The 20,460-nt window shown below is 43.7% G+C and overlaps 1 protein-coding gene across 5 annotated transcripts in view; it reads left to right on the top strand.

Moving 5' to 3' along the window:
* Positions 1-20,460, top strand: part of UTRN (utrophin) — a 370,686-nt gene that overhangs the window by 36,759 nt on the left and 313,467 nt on the right. The window contains exon 1 of one of the 5 annotated variants that reach the window (XM_050709842.1): positions 13,446-13,464. The exons of 3 other annotated variants lie outside the window; for them this stretch is intronic. The gene's annotated coding sequence lies outside the window, so the exon portion shown is untranslated. Of the gene's footprint in view, positions 1-13,445; positions 13,465-14,023; positions 14,113-20,460 lie in introns of those variants that run through there. One more of the 5 variants, XM_050709841.1, reaches the window with a different exon arrangement.

Below are 20,460 nucleotides of genomic sequence, written 5' to 3'. Positions count from 1 at the left end.
ACTAATCGGTGTAACTAAAAAGCAGTCATTTTCTTTTCTCTGATTTTCTGCAGTGTAGGTTTTGCTTTATATTTTTCGATCAAATAATATGCTACTAAATTTTGTTGTAGTTTTCCTTTCAATGAAATAATGTTTTAAGCTTCAGTTTCCTTATGACAGATTCAGATTGAAGATTATACTCTGGAATTCTTAGCACTTTGTAAAAGAAAGGCGAAAAAATGCTGTCAGTTGATGCCTCACCATCATCCCTGTATCTGTTTTCATAAATCTCATGTCAGCATTCCGTATCTAATCTACAAAAAGTAGCTTAAAGAAAAAGTTCCAAGTGGGGGTTATACAGATAACTTTCTTGTGGGGACATGCTTCAACCTTTTGTTTGGCAACCTTGAGTCTCTCACAATGACCAAGCTCATTTGACAGTTTAATAAATGAGAGAATATTATTGATGAACTTCAGTATCAAATGATGAGTTATTCATAGTGTACTTTGTGGTAGTAAAGAAGCAGTAAACGCTCTGTACATTTATAGAAGCAAGGGTTTTTTTTGACCTGTAGGCAGAGCTGATCATACCGAAGTTAACATTAGCAGCAAGAGTTGCAAGTGATAACACCAAGGCAGGATTATACCAATTGCATTGCACCTTTTACATTTTTAGTTAGCCTGATGTGGTTTTATTTTTGTCTTTAGTGTAACCAAGCAGTATATTCTTGAAAATAATCAGTCTGTTATTCCCATTTAAAGATACAGTACTAATATACTACTAGAAATATTTTAGTTTTTGAGTAATTTATGCATCAGTGACTAAGGGGGAAAAAGTATTTGTTTTAACCAAGTCTTTTTTACTGGTTTAGCAATTGAAAGAGAAAGCAAAACACTGCTGGCCAAATAAGATACATAGTCATCTTGTGATATGTCACTTTGGCAATGGATGAATATCAGAAATCAGCGCTGTTTAATTCATTGCTAGGATCAAATGATTTATATGAATGACAGTGTGCAATACTATAATGCACTTTCTTGTGTGTAGACTGTCCATCTTTTTTTTTTTTTTAACTTTCTTAGCAATAAAAACATTTTCAATAGTTGTGTCCTCAGGAGCCGAGCTGAAATTATTTTATGGCCAGGTAAACAGTCATGCTATCTTATCTGACACTTTTCCCTGAGCTGTGGAGAGACATTTTTCTGTATAAATAGTAGTAAGGATGCCTTACGGCAGTTGATGCTGTCTTTATTAACTGCAAAACAGCTTTGTTGTTCCACCCTGTTGTGGGTGGACCTCGGCCAGCAGCTATGCACCCACCCTGCCGTGCTCTTGCTCACTCTCCTCAACGGGACTGGGGGAGGAGAAAGATGGAAAAGATTATGGGTTGAAATATGGGCAAGGAGATGGCTCGACAGTTACCACTGTGGACAAAGCAGACTTGAGGAAAATTGATTTAATTCATTGCTGATTAAAATAGGGTTGGATGATGAGAAACAACAACAAATAAAATGCTCTCTCCCTACCTCCCTACTTCTTCCCAGCCTCAACTTTGCTCCGCTCTTTCCCTCTAGTCTTCTCTACCCTCTGAGCAGCCCAGGGCAATGTGGAAAGGTTGGGGTCAGTCCATAGCAGTTCCTCACACTGTCCCCTGCTCCAGTTGGGGTTCCTCCCACGGGATGCAGTCCTTCAGCACATGGCCACCATGTCCTGCGTGAGGTCTTCCCATGCAGGCAGACAGCCTGCTCCACCATGGTCTTCTGCATGGGCTGCAGGGGAACTTCTGCTCCAGCGCCTGGAGCACCTCCTGCCCTCCTTCACTGGCCTTGCTGTCCTTGGGGCTGTTCCTTGCACTACTTTCCTCACTCCTTTCTGTGCCTTTCTTAAATACCTTTCCCAGGTGCTCTGCCACGTGGCCCACCGGGCCCAGCTGTGCCCTGTGGTGGGGCTGTTGGAGCTGTGTCTTGAACAGCACCTGCACCCCAGAGCACGCAGTCACTTCTTAGGGATTATGGCTTGGATTGCAGGTGTGAGGGACATAAGTATGGCTTGGATATGACCCCTAACCATAGTCTCATTCTGCTGTGACATGGGCCCAGAGCAGTTTTTCCTCATGCCTGTAATAGTTACAGGGAGCAAAATCCTGTTCAGGCACTCAGCCTGATGGCATACCAGATAATGACAGCTGTGCGCCTTCTAGGTAGGTGAGAGCTCTCCTGGAAATGCATCTTCCTTACATTTCAGTGACAAACGGAGTCTTTAACATGTGCTTTCTAAGAAGTTTTAATAACATTTTATTTAAATACATAATCAGCGGTGTCCGCACTGAACCGAGACCTCCCCGCGGGGTGGTGTGGGCGAGCCAGGCCTCAGGGCGGGCAGGGGCTGCCTGTGGGCCCTGCTGGGTGTGCAGGGCTGGTGGCAGGAAGCTGGCCTCCAAGGGTGTTGTAGGCCCCTGTTGATCTCCCAAAATAAAATTGTTCAGTTCAATGAGTTCAAGGTCCTCAGAGTTCAAGGAGCCCATGCTTCTTTTCCAGTTACCTTTGTTACCTTACAACCTGCAGAGTTACTCTGTGAAAGTAGTAAGGCCAGCTGTCCAGGTCGAGTGCAGCAGCTCAACTCCAGTGCACAGATGAAACTTGATTTGTTTCTTTCCAAATAAGACCCAAATGTTTGGGAATTACAGTGTAAATATTAAATAAATGTGGAGACATACACAGCTCCTAAGCTTTTATTCCAGAACACTTTCAAACTTGCATGCAGAGTAGAGAGAGTGGGTCCTGGGGCAGCACCTCGAAACAGTACCCGGATCAGGTTAGCAGCGGCTGGGTGCGTCCCAGTGAAATTAAAGCAGAAATCTCCTTTTCCACTTCAGACGTAGCTCCTGTGCAGTGTAAAAACGAGTTGTATTTTATGTTACTGCTTTTGCAGGCTCTTCATTTTGACATAGTGTGTATAGATGGTTGTGGCGTGTGTGTATAAGGCTTTTTGTGTCTGCTTTTGACTGTGGCTGCTTCTGTTAAAAACAACTTTTTGGTTGACAGTGAACTTGTAAGCAGTGCTCATTTGGATATTTGATATTAGGAGTCTTTCTTTTAATGTATTATGGGACATAGATCAGTGGGAATGAAAAAGCCTGCTTGTTTTAATTATGTCATTAAATATAATTGTTTTTTATTTGTGAGAAAAGCTGGCTTTTCTTGGCAGCTGTGTACGGTCAACCCTTAGCAAGAGCATGAGCTTAAAAACCTGTGGTACGAAAGTTTCCAGATGGTTTTAAAAAATAAAAAAGGGCTCTTGCTCTGAAATAAACTTAAGTAGATTGGACAATAATTCAAAATATAATTTAGCAACTATGGAAATGATTTAGCAAAATACTAATACTGGTGGGGGAAATGTTTGGCTGGTACTTAATGTTTCCATGTACTTTCTTTTATGGTGTGCGATTCTAAAAACCAACGCAAACAAAACCTACTTGGAGGCAAGCAGACTTGTATTAAAGATTTGCAGCATCTTGGAAACAGTAGCTGCTAAGCAGGCGAAATGTTCTGCTGTTCTGTTTAAATACTATATTGTTATTTTTAATGGCATCAACTGAAGTAGCCTGCAGGAACAGTATGACTGGTTTACAGCCAGCATATACTGAAGAAGCAGGTGCTTTCTAGCCCCTTTTTCTGAAATCCTAGTGTGGCATTCCTTATTTCCTTCTCACTGCACTGTCTCTGGTCCTTACTGTGCAAAACCACAGTCTTTGAAACTGGCCCTTCTCAGAGCAATAGAGGGAGAATTAGGTCACGGTGACAGAGCTTTTGTATTCAAATGATAGCAGTGTCCTAGTAAATATCCTTGAACATTACATACAGTGTAGTCTTCACTGGCAAATAATCAGCTATTGTTTTGACAGCATTAAGGTGCTCTTCATCTGTAAGGTAGGGAGACTATTTGGCTAGCCTCAAAATACTCACTGTAGCCATTCAAAATAAAACAAAAAGGCAAGCATATCCATTTGTGTACACGAATTATCAGTGTCTTGAGAGGTTTAAAAGAAAAAAAACAAATTTTTTTTCAACAGTTACGTAGTTTAAGATGCAGTCGTTCCTCAGCCGTTCACCCCAATTCAGTTGCAAATTGGATGTTGCACTATGAATAAATCCGGATCCACCATCGTTTTCATAGTGTAGTCCGTGGGAGCACATCAAAAATGGGTAAAAGTTCCTGTGAAGTGGCTCAGTCAGCATGCGAAGCAACAGGTTTTGTGGGAAAAGTTGTATTGGCTTAGCAGTAACTTTTAAACTTCTGAGGCAACAAGATCATCTGATTGACTTGTTTTATCATTCATCGCTTTGCAGTGGAAGAGTGCTCTCGTTTAATAAATCATGGAAACTTTTTTCCTCCATCTCTGTATATTCATTATCCGCTGGTGTTTTTGTGCCAGCATAAGTGAATTATTGAGCATTTACCTTTGCAAGAAACACAAACCAAATATATGGTGGAGGAAAGAGTCAAAACAAAGTTCCAAGGTGGTGACTTATGTTGTAAAAGAAATATTTCTGGGAGGGAAAAACTCCCTGATGTAGGCAAGTGATTTTTTTTTTAATTTAAGTATGATATTGCTAATAGCTGGGTGTGGTGTTCTGTTTTCTTGTGATCTCTCTTTCCTACTTTTCAATTATGTTGAAGTACCTCTTTGAAGTCCTTTGGTAAATATCTTCAATTTCTAAGGCTTTTCTTTCCTGATACTATAATTTTTACATTTTACCCCCTCCCTAAATTCCTTTCTGCTGTTCTGTGGTTTGGGGATTGACATAATCCATGAGCTAGATGATGAACCTGTGTCATTGGATTGGAGATGACGTGATAGAATAGATACAAACATCATGTTTCACCCTTGCCCGTTCTTGGTTTTTTGTAATCCCCATCCTCCCCCCACCTGTCCCAGAATGGGTGTTCACATATGCTGCTTTCTTGTAAGGGTCTCTTTCACTCTGTTAAAGGTAGAGTTCGTTCTGTTCTGGAAGAACTTTTCCCCCCTTCCCCTCCCAAATGTTCATGTGCAGGAGGTGCAAGCAGTTCAGCCTGGCAGCTGGAGTTTTGTCATCTTCTCCCTTAGTGATCCCAAATTACATTCTGCATTTGAAGGGTGTAAAGGCTGGTAGTCACCCTTCGTTGCTGTTATTTTCTTTCTATAGCCATGTAAAGCCCTGAGAAATAATAGAGAAGCATTGTGACATGAATAGAAAATGTGGAACAATGTGACTCTGATTATAGACAAGACTAAAGCTTCTGAGCTTTTATTTATTTAGTCTTTGGCAGGTTGTTATTTATTTTTTTTCGTCATATACTTATCTCTGCAGGACTGCAGACAAGTCTCTTGCGTGTAGAGGGCTGTAATTAAATGCACCAAAATTCAAGCTGGCATAATAGGTTGCTAAGTCAGCACTTAGTCACACTAATTCTTTTGAGAGCAAAATTCTTCACATATATTCCTTTTTCTAGCCTCCTCAGAGGTTGTCTCTTTGACACCCTGGTGATCCTTACTTTTCAAACTTTTCTTTCACTCAATTTTCACTTGTCATCTAAAACATTTGGGAGTTCTGTATCTCAATAAACAGAAGCTTGCAAAAGTGTTCTTGTGCAGCCAGTCATGCCAGTCTGTAGTGAAACTGAAAAGATGCTGCAGGACAAAGCCAGGAAGCCATAGTGCAGTCCAAACTGCCTTTTTAGCATTTCCAGAGCCCTTGCTAGCTGGGCTGCATGATTTTAGGTGGAAATGATAGCAGCATTTTGTAACATAATTGTATAACAAAGGAAAGACTGTGTAGCTTACAGCCACCTGGATTTACCCTTCAAGAGAGAATTTTCATTTGCAAACATGTTGAACAGTGATAACATTTCTTGTGCTACTAGAGCAGGCAGCAGGTAGGTGGCTGTGATTATTCAAAGTACCTTTTGGTCCTGCTATGCCAACTCGCAGACGAAATGTGCAGTTGCAGGAATTCCTTCCTTGTGACTGTCATGTGGTAGGCTTCATGAATACCTGGGTTTTGCAAATGATCCCTCGTCTGCCACAGGTTGGTCCTATGTGTCAGCAGTGGACAATCTGAAATACGAGCAGTGTATTGTGGCCTGATCCATGTTTCAGACAGCTGTGTGCATGAGTTTACAAGCTCTTCTGTATGTCACTACTACTGTTTCCCATTTCCTTGCTGCTTTGTAGCTTTAGTACATTTATTTTCTGTTTTCTATACAGTAGCTTTGCTTGTTTGCTCTGGTTAACAAAATACTATGGCTTTCAAGAGTAGCCTTAGCATAGCAGTAGTGTGGAAAATCAGAAGCAGTGGGTGATGTTGAATTACAGGTCCAGATGTGAAGATCTGCTCTGCAATATGTGAATTATGTCAGTGTGTTGTAGGTGAAAAACATATGAAACCAAACCAACAACAAAACTCAAATGCACATACACGCACACACAAACACCTAAATGATTTTGTGATTGCTTTTTGGGACTGTTGACCAAAGCAACAAGCAGCTGAAGAAACATCTTGGAGTGGCCGTTTAATATTAATGCATTCAGTGTTTTCAACTGTAATCATATTATAGTGGTTTGAGATGATACAGTAATGTGGAACAACTTAAAAGAGCTATGTAGGTGGAAAATGGAATCTGACTAAAATGCAGTCTTGATAACACTGTTAAGTGTTGTAAGTATTTGGCAATCGCTAAGCAGCCAGACATTAGCTGACTTTTTGAACATCTCGTATGCGCTATCTTCCTCTCTGGTTGTCTTTGAAGGCACAATTACTGACTATCCCCCGCCAATTTAGGTCGCATAATTTTTTCCTCTTTGCATGTATCTGTGTATCACTGCAAGTTCACATTGCTGGGAACTTTTAGAGCAGGATTAAAAACAAACAAAAAATGAAAACAAACTCAAAGCCTGTGCATGAACTAAAGTTGCGGAGTATTCCAGATTCACTGCGCTGCCCTTGCGAGTTCAGGCGGGGGAAGAAACCTTGGTGAAAAGCCTCTGCAAGAGTCCTGCTGTTTAACTCGGGGCCAGGACACCATGCATCCAGCTGAGGTTCTCTGACCTGTTCCTGCTGTAGGTTACCTGTTACCAGGTGCAGAACGAGCAGCGCTGCTGTTAGGCTCCTCTCTTTTATGAAGTCCAGATGACAGTGCGTGGTGCTCATGGAATTGATCGTGCATCTGCAAATAAAAAGGTGAAATGCAAAAACTTGAAAGCAAATTTTAGCAAGAATCTTATTTTTAGTTTTGACCTTTGTGATGCAGGAGTACTGAAATTACTGGTGGTAGTAAAAATAATAAATAGGTAGACATTCTGCATTTTAAAAATCTTTGACATCTCTAGAAAAAGATCTAAAATTGGGTTAAGTACTTTCTAGATACATTCTCCCCTTTCTCCCCACCTCTAGTTTATAGCATATAAAACCAACAATTCAAAGGCAGGTCATGTACGGGCTATAGCGTCTTAAGGACCTGTGACTTGTTTTGTACCTGTCTTTCACCCTGTTGATGCGTCTCCATCCTTTTGAGATGGTAATGTCCTTCTCATGTTTCAGAAACCTTCCTCCTCCTACTTGTGTTAATGTGCTCCATTCTATTTCCATAACCTGCAGTCTGCGAGGTGCGTGTTTTGTTTTTTCTTCCTGCTGAGCTTTGTGATGGGTTAAGTGCATTATTTTATAGAGACTTTGAAATTTGGAAGTCTTGTAAATGTGCACGAAGTAATTTGTTACGGTAGCTTCTCCATTCAGAGAAGTGCAACTACGTGTTAAATAGAAAGCAAGTCTCTCTTAACCCCGTTGGGAAACCACATGAAAGTGATTCTCTTTGCTTTGATAAAGAGCCAGTCCTTTTGCATGCTTGTAGGACCGTATATCTGCTTTTTCCTCATGTCCTCTCCTGCCCTTGTTTGCCCCTTCACCTCTGAATGAATAAACATTAATCCAGCCCCTTCACAACCTGCTCAAATGCATCGGAGCGATCCGGCTGTGCTTCGCTGGAGCTGGCAGGCGCTTGGGAGTGCTCTCGTGGGCAGGTCCGGTGGGCATGGCCTGTGGCCAGCTCTCGGGACAGCCAGGGCTGGCACTAAGGTGCTCAGAGCCAATCTGCCACTGCTGTAGTACTTAGCTGTGCCTTTAAGCCCAGCTCTTGTTTTAGCTGTGCTTCTGTCACGTATTTGTTTTGGGCGGTTTGCTGGAAATGTTTTTTCAGTCCCCACTGTTTGTACTAAGTAATGTTATTTGATGCTACTTCCAAATAATTTTTCTTTCTGGGGTGGGGTAAGGGTGGTGGTGTGAAAGCTTCTGGAGAAATTCTCTCTTGCCTTGTGTGACTCAGCAATGGTGATGCTGTCCTGTCTTTTTTTTAAATGCTGATCTTGTTTTTAAGCTAGTACTACACTGTGAAGGTCTAAGTATTTTTATCGATTAAAATATCCTAGACCAAATACTCTGCATTTCAGGATGAACCTTTGAATTGAGGAAATTGTATCTGACAAAAGCGTTTATGATAGAGTTTGTATTTCATACTTTTTTCTTCTGCTCTGCTGTATAGCCTTCCTTGCTCACTGGCAGAAGAAATTGACTTGCCACGTAGTTATATTCTTCTCTTCAAAATAAATGATTTAAACCAGCCAAAGTTTTTTCCTTGACACAGCTTTGGCTATGCCAGAGGTTTGTTACGAGTGATGTACGTAGGTGTTTTTCATATACCAAGGCAACGTAGTGTTGGACCAAAACTTAGCAGGGTATGTCTGTGCTTAGGTGCTGACTTATACCTATTGGTTGGTGGTTAAAAACTTTCTTTAGACTGAGGCTGACAATGTTTCTCCCTGTGTTGTAAGCTAATTTTCATTTCAGAGGTCATTCAAAGACAAGGATACAAATTTTCGTAGGAAATAGTCCTCCTTCAGAAGAATTCCTGGGTAGATCTTAAAAAAAAAAAAAAAAAAAGGAAGACTTCAGCCTCAGCGAGGTGCAGGCACCACCTGCCCTGCTGCCGGGACGTTTGCCATTGGCAGCAGGTGGGGCAGAAAGCTGGGGACAGCGAGCCCTTGGATTGCCCCAGCTTGGCAGCTGCTGCCCACCCCGAGCCCGTGTGGTGCGTGACTGCCGACCAGCCGGGATGCAGTGCAAGAACGCTTCCCGAACACGCGCCCAGGAGAGGCTTATGCCTGTGATCATAACTGATCTGTTGAAGATGTTGCTGGAGGCGGTGGTAGGAGTCTGATTCGTAATTACCCGCTTTCATTAGGCGAGCTTACTTTCTGTGTAGTCAGTTTCTAGGCTGGCAAAGGTGAAATGTGTTCCAGATTTCACATGCCCTCACAAAACCTTGCAATGTGTTAGTGACGGTACTTAAAACCCACATTATTGCAGGTTTCATCACAGTGCACCTAAAAGCTGGCCATTAAATAATAAAAGCACAGGGATCAGGATTATGTACACATAATCCTTTACCTAAACAATTGGCTGCTGAAATTCCTTGGCTCAGGTTCTGCCAAAGCCATGACAGGCTTTAAGCTTTGGTTGCTTCACTGTTCTGTTCCTGTACACTCTGCAATTTTGGGCACCCTGTTAGGAGCGGTGTCCCCCACAGGAGCTTTCTGTAATGAAGTGAGAAGTCTTGTGTAGGCTCCCGCTGATAATCAGTGTCTTGCTTGATTGCATAAATACTTATTTTAATGCATTCCAGATAAATTCTTTTTGACAATTGCAGGATATGTACGTACTTCCAAGGCAGTTAATCAAGGAGGGGGTTCAACTTTGGGGGCTAATTAATGACTAAGCCAGGGAAGGAAACATGAGTTTAATTAGGATGTAGGAATAGCAGTGCCTCAACCTACTGCTGGTCGGATCGAGTGACAAAGGAGAAAATTCTCATCTTTGCGAGAAGGCATAAGAAAGGACCTTTCTGACTGCTTCATTTCACTTTCTCTTTCATTCTTTCCTTATTAAGGTGTCTCTGTAAGTACATGAACTGGATAATTCACCTTTATGACTGTGGTGCTTCTTGCTTCTGGAGCAATAGTAATTCCTCTACATACAGACTGTTCAAAGTTTTGATCTGCATCATGCTTCTCTGCACAAAGGTTTCCTAATCCCCAGTGGGGCAATGTCAGTTTTCCTTGACCAGCAAAAGAATGTGGCTGGGAAATGAAATACTCAGTTTATCTCAAGAGATGGACATGCCTTGTGCTTCATCTTCCTCACTAGTACTAGGTAACAGTACAAAGCACTTGATGTGTTTTAGGTAGGTCCTGTGAAGATAGGAACAGGTTAATTTACGGTCGTAGTTTCTGTGGTGGTGAACTCGCAGTAGTGTTTTAGGAGTAGAAATGAGAGCACTGTTGGTGTGGCTCGCTCTTACAGGTATTTGAATTTTAGTTCTTCGGTCATCCTATTTGTTATTTTGTTTGCTTCCCCTTTATGTTTAGAGCACCACTAGGGCAAATGAATTTCATGGGCTTCCTTTAAACCTTCTACATGTCAGGCTTCCTCTTAGTAATTACAAAGGTTAATAGGCTGAGGTAAATAATTTACAGGCATCAGCATGACTCTGATCCTTGAGAAAACAATGGAATAGCTAATGAAGTTCAGACTTAACGTGTCTGGGAACAAAATAAACAATTTATGCCTTTTTTTCGTATTTGCCTGTTTGCTTTCTGTAAGGACCGGGCTCCATGTTGTTGCTGAGGTCAGGTTGAGGAATACGTTGGGCCTGGGGCTTGCTCCTTCCCTGTATTCCGTCTTCAAGCATTGCCTGCACTGGGGATTAGTAAGAGTAATGTGGTTTGGGGTGAGTCCTGGTTGTGAAGAACTGAGGCATGTAATGCTGTGAATAAATGGCTATGAGTTGGCCACAGAAGAATGTGGGAGCTTTCCGGTACTCGGTCTGTGAAGTGAAACTGTCAGGGAGCAGCTTTCCCGCAAGTCACTCGCTGAGCTTTAAGGTAGATACTGACATGTTTGTGAAACCTCACGCAGTGTACTTGTTTGTGGTGGCATAAGCAGTGCTCAGTGAAACAGGAGCTTGCTTCCTTTCTTCCATTCCTTGCCTTTACAACAGGCATGCTGCATGTTCTTAGACATGCTCCCCTCTACTCAGCACTGGTGAGACACACCTGGAGTACTGTGTCCTGTTCTGGGCTCCCCAGTACAAGAGGCGTGGACATACCGGGGTGAGCCCCGTGAAGGGGCTGGAGCATCTCCTCATAGGAGAGGCTGAGAGAACTGGGACGGCTCAGCCTGGAGAAGAGGGGGCTCAGGGGGATCTCAGGACTGCACATAAATACCCGAAGGGAGGCTGCAAAGAAGGCACAGCCAGGCTCTTCTCAGGGATGCCCAGAGCCAGGACAAGAGGCAGTGGGCACAAACTGAAACTGAGGCAATTCCACTCACGCTTAAGAAAACGCTGGCGCAGGCTGCCCGGGGAGGTTGTGGAGCCTTCCTCCTAGGAGGTGTCACAGCCTGATGGGACATGGCTCTGGGCAGCTCGTTGTAGCTGGACTAGATGATCAGTCCGTGACTTCTCTGAAAACACTAATGCAAAAGTTTGCCAGAGATTTCCTGGGAACGGTGTGGACAGGGCTGGACTCATGTGGATGATAAAGCTTGAGTAATACTTGCAAGATGGCCTGAGGTATTATTAGTAGGAAAACAGCAAAAGGCCTTTAATGGTACCGCATTTAATGATTTTAATGCTTACAGTGTTGCAACAGATAAATGCAATATAGCTGTTAATTGTCTATCTCTTTGTCAAGAGATCTTGTTCCAAGTGACAGCTTACTGCTCTAAGACAATTCTTCACTAATCTCTTTTTTAAAATCTTAAGTTAATTAGTACTGGGAAGTTCAAAACAAAACAACATCTTCCATGGTTGAAACCCAATTATGTACTTTTTTTTTTATTGGTCTTAAAACTGAATTTCCAAATTCTGTCAGGAATTTAGGGCAATCAGACTCAGAAAACTACTACCCTGACTTTGCAGAACACAGCTGCTCTAGTTGCTCCATTATGAATGTTTTATATACTGGATTAGTAGAAAATACTGAAATTCCATAGGATTGCACATTCCATTTGTTTTTAAGTAACTTAGCCTGCGTGCTGCTGTCACTGAAATGGCACCTATATCGTTTGTATCAGGTCGTACTTAAATGCTATGTAAATGTTTCTGTGAGTTAATTATGTAATTTTTTTTCAATACGTTAACAGCATATACTTCTGAAAATTATTGATTAGTATTAACCAGTATTGATTTGGATTAACCAGTAGGAGATTTGAACCAATTTTATTGTCACAAAGCTAGCTAAATAGCTACAGTGTGAAAATCGGTGGCTGATGGAAGACGAGGCCCTGAACACAGCGCCTCTGCTGAAGAGGTTTTTTTGGTGGTGGTGGATTTTTTTAAACGTGTAGATGTCTTTCCTGTTCCCTAGTGGATGGTTTGTCTGTGTGTGGAGGGGGTACGGTCTGGCGCATGTCCTACTGTGTGCTGCTGTTACCCGGTGTGCTGAAGGAGTGGATGGGAGCTTGCAGCGAGAGACCAGAGAACCTGTGGGGAGGAGCTGATACCAGTGCGTCATGTAGTAATGTGTAGGAAGCCAAGCATTCATCGTTAGTCTACTTCTTAGGAAATTGGAGCACATTAGTAATATGCAGGAGCCATGTATTGTCGGTTGACTTCGCAGGAGGTGATTTGGTTTCGTACAGGGCAAGCTGTTGACCCAGAGAGGTTTAGGGCAAGAATGGTGAAAGGCTGTGGTGGAAGGAGATTTTGGACGAGTAGGGAGAGATGGATGGGAAAGCCTGGGAGAAGTATGGGCAGCTCTGAAGGGTTGGGAAATATTTTGGTATTTGGGAGTGAGAAGACAGAATAGGGGATTAGGGGAATTTGGGACTACAGATGTTGGGATTTTGGAACAGGAAATAAGAAAATGTCTGGGTTAACAGAGTTGGGATAAAAGACTGGTCTATGAGGGGATGGAAGTTCAGTGTTTTGAAGGAGAACTTGGCAGAGCGCTCCTGTCTTTACCTGCCTGTCACAGAACAATACAATCCATGCAGCTGGGTTTTTGTTATCTGAAGCACAGCCACTTGTCCTTACCGCAGCCAGCAAATGGCCTGACGCAAATGGTGTGGGCCCTGGGCAGGGCTCCAGGACCAGGAAGAGCAACACATGGAGTATATTGTGTCTTTAATAGTACTTCTGAACGGTTGCCTCTGGGATATTATTGTATTTCTCTCTGCCACATCAAATCTAATAATTGACTGGAGAAAAAGAAAACTTTTGAAAAATTTACTACTGTGTGCAAGATTTGTTATTTTTTTCTAAGAAAGTTTGCCACAAAGTATGACATTAGCTGGAAAATGACATTAAGTCTTTTGTACCGTGGACATTGTTTCCTGAAGATGTTCAGCAAGGTTGTCTATGATGTCTGTCCAACCTAAAACTCTTCTGTAAGTAGCAGAAATTTGCGTACGTTCAGTTTATGGCTTGGCTTCCTTCCCTGCCCTAGCAGTACTGCTTACTTGGGTCTGCATAGGGTCTCTAACATCTGTTGTGTCTGCTTCCTTCTGGTATGCAGATGGGCTTTTTGTGGGGATGGCTCCTGTGTTATGCAGGAGATTACACTAGATGATCATGATGATCCCTCTGACATTATATCCTATGAATCACCTCCGCAAATGCAAGTGAGCCTAATAATAGTTCTAACTTGGACAGAGAAAAAAGGGCAGATGGCTAACATGAACTTGGAGAAAGCGATTCCGTTTTCTCTGTAACCCCTCAGAAATGCAGAGACCTGATCCGTGTTTGTAACAAACAGAGCTGCAGTAAATCTAGTTTGTAATTGCTACCTTTTTATTATGCCTGCAGATTTACTCTGTCTCTTTCAATGCCTCAGTGTTTGCCTGCTTGGAAACATCTCGATTGCCAGAACTGGACAGGAACTGTCCCCCTTCTCCCCTCTTCCCATGTGCCAGCCATGCTGGCTAGGATCTTGGGGAGACGGTGAGAGGGGCTTCCTCCTCCTGTCCCTGTGGGTGATGCTTGTCCCTTGGTATCTACAGGGCGTGTTATCCAAGACAGTCGCCCTCTTTATAGAGGTATTTGGGATACCTTTATTTCAGTCATTTTTCTTTAAACTGGGAGCTGATGCTGGTTGGCTTGACCAAAACTTATGGAGCTGATGGAGAGAAGTGGGGAGCCTGTCATTAGAGTGCTCTGCCCAAATGATCGGGGTCTTCCTTCGGGTCTGCCTGTGGAGCACAATGTTTGCTGTCACCCCCGTGTCTGTTTTCTCTTGCAGCTGGCTTACCACAGGCAGGCAGCACAACTCGCCAAAGCTGTGGCAGCTCTGGGACCAACCTGGGAGGCCTGGTTTGGGCAGGAGAGAGCCCAAAGTGCGTGCCTCCCCTCTCTCCAGCCTCTTCCACCTGCACCGCTGCCTCCAGCCTGCTCTTGTGCTGCTCCTTGCTCCTGTTGGGTACGGGGAGCTGTAACACACCTTCTGGAGCAGCCCCGTGTAGGTTTTGGGGCACCTTGTCTGGGATTGTTGGTTTGGCACTGCCATTACATGGAAACAGTCGGGTTGCTGGCTGACGAGCGTGGGAGTTGGAGCAGGCCTGCTGTGTGGCGTGGCAGCATTATTTCTGTCTCCGAGCTTTGTGTTCCTTCTAAACATCATTCCAACGCGCTGAGACCGGCAGCGTGGTGTGTTGGATTGTTTTTGCTGGGAGGTATGGGAACAGCTATTTTAATATTGCTTCAGCTGTGAGGATGCCTTCTTCTAAGTTATCAGTTGCTGGGGGATTTTCTTTTTTATTGTGAAGTAAATCCAATTTAGCTTAGACTCACAGCGCACTTCAGTGAGAACCACAGGGGTTCCTCATTACTGGTCTGTGGTGGTTTGTTTCAGACGGTGTCTGTTGGGAACCACCAGGGAGCGAGGTGCAAGGTTTTCAATTTGTTTTTTTTAGCAGTGCTTATTTCGTAGTTGGGTCTGTACAGAGAATTTATGACTTGGGCAACTGCGTTTTGTGCAGGAGTTGCTGTAGACAGGCGCCATTACTCTTTTGTCAGAGAAACTATTCTTATAGCTGTGTTCTTGCCCAGCTGCTGGGGTTTGATGGAGAGGGGCAGGATGAAGGAAACCATTGTACAGCCCACCGGCTGCAGGGATTGAAGCTGCAGCGTGAAGGCCAAAGCTTACAAAGCGGGTACCTTGCTGCTGGAGCCATTTGCTTTGTCACGGCGGTGTGACAGCAGAGGGATCTGCAGCATAACCTGAAGTTTCGCTTCTTGTTTATTCGAAAACAAGAACAAGAACAACAAAACGCGCACAAAAAAAGAGCTGCTAGTTAGCCTTATTCTGTGTTAATGAAGTCAGGGCCCAGTGCTCAAGATGAGCATGGAGGTTCTTCTGTGCGCTACGTGGTCGTGAACTCTGGTGCTTTGTGGTTTGCCTGGCTTTATGCTAGGGGGGATAAAAATACTCTGGTTTCCACCCTTACATTTTCAATGCTTATTTTACGTCTTTTTATATGTGAATTAGTCTGAGTTTGTTTGACAGAGAGAGTTACTTCCAAAATGTTTTTGAAGTCCAGAAAATCTTGCATGTGAGAATAAAACCTCCTCTTCTTGTTAATGTCAGGTTGGCAGGTGCGTGCTAGTCCTGGGTGGGGCAGTGCCTGTGATAGATGCTCCTGCTTGCCTGAAGGCAAAGGGATGTTTCTAACTTTAATTCCTAGTTTCTTAATTGAAACCCACAGGCTAATTCCTTCTTTTATTTCTAAATTCCTTCACTGAGCTTAAGTGAGAACTTAAGTAAAGAGGTGGGGAAGGCAAATTCAAGTCTTAAAATGTGAGATGACCCTTGGTATCTTGTGCTAGATTGGTTGGCAAATGAGGTGCAGATTTGCCTAGTCTAGTCTGTACACTTCTCCAGGGCACTTTCATTGTAAGTGTTGCTCTGCCAGCTATTTTGGGTGTGATAAGTTTTGTCTTTCAAAAACTGAATAGCGCAGTTCTGTCATGTAAGCACATAATGCATTTTGGGGAAATAAGGAAGCTGGCTCTCAGTACAAAGTGGAGGTTAAATAAAGGGCAAACCACAATCCAGTGAGGTTTTTGGTTTTTACCTCTCTATTTTTAGATTGTTTTGCTCCTGAACATGATATTTGCAAGGTAATAACTTGTACTTGAACGGCAGTTTCAAAGTGCCCCAGTACAATTACGGGACAGTGCTCTGGGCGGAGGAGGTACGTAAGGCCGTAAAAGTGACTATTGGGGGCGACCGAATGCCAGGACATCGGGGCACTTATTCACCAGAGACATTTGTTGTGAGCATGCTCCGGTTGTATGGATGTGCATCGTGTTGTATAGCAAACAAGCATCAGGAGTAGGAAGCTTTGCTTTTCTCTGTTGTCATCACAAGAGTTTAATTTTCTGTGTGTGCGCGTTCGGTTTCCTTTTATTTCCTCTTAAAGGAACAAACTGTTCTGACATCAGCTATTACAAGCCCATTAAGTGACTGGAGGGCAGGCAGAAACTTTTTATTTTAGAGTAAACAATTGGTAGGATGATGAAACAGAAGCTGGCCCACACTCCGTCCTTTGCTGTCATGCAGTCTTATTCATCGAGGCTGTGGCAGTGCAAAAGGAAACACAAATATTTTAGCAACTTGCTGAATTTGTTTCGCGCTTGGCTACAACTTGCTGACACTTTTAATGTCTTGTGTGAGAAATTGATGGTATGTAGTACCATGTGCTTCGTTGAATGGTAATACTGTTCTTTGACTGAATATAGCTAATTTGTTATCTGAGTCATAACGTCAGCCTCCAGGGGTTAGCTTTACAGACTCGTAGGAATCTAAAGAAAATTAATTTGGGGATAAAGTAACTTGTCGCTGCTGTTAACAAAGCACCAGTATATTGGTTTCAAGTTTCTTTCCGACGATTTATAGCAGAAAGCTTGACACAACCCTAGCTATAATGTTGAATTACAAAAATCCTAGTTTCACAGGCTCTTATAAAGTGAACATGAAAGGGTGGCCTGGCCAGGAAAGCATCCCCTGTGGGTTTTAGAGCCGAGCAGAATGCGTCAGAGAGACAAGGGCCGTGTGGGTTCCAGTTCCTTGCTTAACCAAAGCAGAAAGGATGCTCTGATACTGAAGAGGTAATGCAGTGTATAAATTCATATTGCTCCTGTCTCCATTGAAGTAGTCAATTTGTGTTGAAGTCACGTTTTTTTTTTTTTTTAATTTGTTTTTCTTCCCCTCCCTAGGAAACCTTCATTTTGCACTGAGGGAGAAGGGGCTGGGTTTTTAGTAAATGTCACATGTGCGACTGCAGTGCATGTAGTCTGAGCACTTAAATTGACTTGGGCCTGAGGTTCCCAAACTGGGGCTGGAGGGGGGGAGCAGCAGGAGCAAGGCCTGGACTGCTGGAGCTGGTGGGATGCTGGGGAGTGGGACAAGAGGAGCTGGACAAGAGGAGTGGGACAAGAGGTGTTGCCTCCTGCTGCACTTGTGCCTGGAAGGGGCCAAGGCCCCTAAGGTCTGGGCTGTGCAGAGCTCCTGGCACGCAGCATTTACACATCCGTGGCCATTTTCAGAACTGCTCTTACCCTTTACCACAGTCAGTGCAGCTAGTTTTGGTCTCCTTTGCAATTTGCCTTTATCATCTTAAGGATTAGTGATGTTAAAAGAATGCAAACCCCCAAACTTCAGGGTTTCTCTTCTTGATTTTCACAAAAGCTTAGGGAAGTGAAAAGGCAGACCTAGCTTTAGGAAAGCATCCCGGTGTGTATGTACTTGGAGGTATCAGCAGAAAAGGAAAAGAGCTTACTGAATGATGCTTAAAAAGAGAATGACATTTAAAAGTCAATGTGTTCTGTACAGATAGTATTTGCAATTACTGTGCATTATCAGGAGGTGGCCAGACTGTGGGACTGAATTTTGTGCAAGGCTAGGTTTTCAGTTCAGCAGTGTCAGTTAATAATGCAGTCTGTTCCTGTCTCTTGAACAAAAAGTTGGAGGAAAAAAAAAGTCTAAATATCTGTTATGTTTGGAGTTTCAAATCTTGATCCTGCGCTTGATCCTATGAGATGAGTGTTTGGCACAGAATATCCTGCTGGTAGATCCTACCTGTCTTCAACATCAAGGAATGCTGTTTCACTGAGGGAGTCCAACAGGATTAGTGAGGTCTTTTAGATAACTGTCCCCCACAATGCCACCTAGAATCTTAAACAGGTGTTTTAAGCGTGACCTGATGCTTATGTACTGTAGGTATCTCTTTGACAAAAACTTTTTTCTTGGGCTATCTTGGATTTCTGGTTGAGCTTAAGGTGCAGCTGAGGAGGAGACTGCTCGATCAGTTCTAGATGGCAAAAAAGAGAAGCACAGAGGTGAAATAATGACTGCTGTCCACTGTGTTGCAGGAGGCATGGACTCTTTGTCATGCTATAAGCTGACTTTTTGAGTGGTAACCTCGAAGGAACTCAGAACTGAGGCTGTATTCTAAATTGATATCAAAATTTTTCATAAAGCTTATTAAATCTAAGCTGCTGTGAGACCCCATTTCTTACTAGTGTGGCTTCTCTTGTCTCAGCTGAGCCTTCCTTATTCATGTCTGTCATATTAAAACAAACACGTGGTCACTTGTTCCAGTGCACCAGTAGCCTACATATCTGTGGGTAGGTACGTTAGAGATGGCATCAGTTTCAGATGTGCATGGTGGGCAAGGAAGAAGAAATTTTGAGGTCCTTCACATCATCTGGTCATATTCTGTGACTTTTATTTAAAAAAAAAAAAAAATCTCTATTTGTAAGTAAAATGTTACTGTAGAACAGTCTCAACTGCTGCTTTTTGAAGCGTATAATCTTTTAAGTGGTGCCTTTTAATCATAATCTCATTTCTCTTCAGCTCGTGTGTATTTTTTGCCCTCTTCATGATTTCATGAAGTGGAACACTTGCAAGTTTCAGTCCGGTCTTGTTATGGCTTCATCCTAGTGAAGGGACCTGGTGCTCATGGTTGTGAACATCGTGGTGGGACATGCCTTGTTGCAGTGAAGGGCTTGGGGCAATCTGTGCCAGCTGCCACCAAGACGTCTTGCAAACAAACCACCAGGGCAATAGCAGGCTGTGGGTTGCCTTGAAGCAAATCTCTGGGCTGGGCTGTCAAGAGGTTCACGGAGTTTTGAAGGCCTTTTGGAGATTGATCTGGGCTGCAGCCGTCAGACTGGAAGTATTGATCTGGGCTGCAGGTGTCGTGGAAATATTGAATGAGAACAGAGGAGAGCCACAAAGATGATCAAGTGGCTGGAGCACCTCTCCTATAAAGACAGGCTTAGGGAGCTGGGGTTGTTCAGCCTGGAGAAGAGAAGGGAGACCTTATAGGGGCTTTCCAGTACCTAAAGGGGACCTGCGGGAAAGCTGGGGAGGGACTCTGTCAGGGAGGGTAGGGATAGGACAAAGGGGAATGGCTTTAAATTGGAAGAGTGTAGGTTTAAGTTAGGTATAAGGAGGAAATTCTTCTCTCAGAGGGCGGTGAGGCACTGGCACAGACTCCCCAGAGAAGCTGTGGATGCCCCATCCCTGGAGGTGCTCAAGGCCAGGATGGGTGGGGCTTTGGGCAGCCTGGTCTGCTGGGAGGTGTCCCTGCCCATGGCAGGGGGTTGGAACTGGATGGCCTGTAAGGTCCCTTCCAACCCAAACCATTGTGTGGTTCTGACTGTTTGCCCAGTGGAAGGCACTGCCTGCCTTGGCTGGGGTCCACTGCATGGGTTTGGAGGTTAAAGCCTGTGAGAGACTACACACATCCAGTTCTTTTCCTTGTTGGCTGCAGCAGGCAGGCCTGAAAATTCATGGTGTGTGAACTTCCTTTGTCTGGTCTGTAGTCAGCAGGTAATTCACTGCTGTTTAAGTGCAGGTGATGAGGCATTGCCTGGCCCTTAGCACTGCTCAGTGTAGCTTTACCTGAGAGGTGTTCTGCGGCATGGCCGGAGCTATGCTGGAGGTGACAGTCTGGTTTAGTGGGACAGGCTTACTAAAACTACAGCTGACTTCTAAATGGCTTTTTAAAAAACAGTCTGGAAAGCCATCTTCTCTCTACTGAGCGGGAGGCCACTGCTCCTCCCTGCACTTGGACCCGTAGCTGCTCTCCCATCCTTCCTCCTCATCCTGCCCGGTCCTTCCAGCTGTTGGCTGGTGCCCAGTGGTGGCATTCTCCATTCCTTCAGGACATGTGAGATCAGTGATCTCCTTCCTGAAAGAAGCTATTATCTGCATTGGAAGGATAAGGAAGTACCTCAGCAGCTTTTAGAGTAATGCTTCAGGGTGAAGAAGTGTTGACAAAGTCTGTAGATCAAAAGCCCATGGTTTCATAGGCTGCAGCTCTTCACCGAGAAGCCTGTGATTTTGGTAAGTATTTGTCCTCCCCAGTGCTGAGATGCTA

Source organism: Cygnus atratus, chromosome 3 (genome assembly GCF_013377495.2).
Source record: "Cygnus atratus isolate AKBS03 ecotype Queensland, Australia chromosome 3, CAtr_DNAZoo_HiC_assembly, whole genome shotgun sequence".
Taxonomy (NCBI): Eukaryota; Metazoa; Chordata; class Aves; order Anseriformes; family Anatidae; genus Cygnus; species Cygnus atratus.
This window is presented reverse-complemented; position numbering and strand designations above follow the sequence as displayed.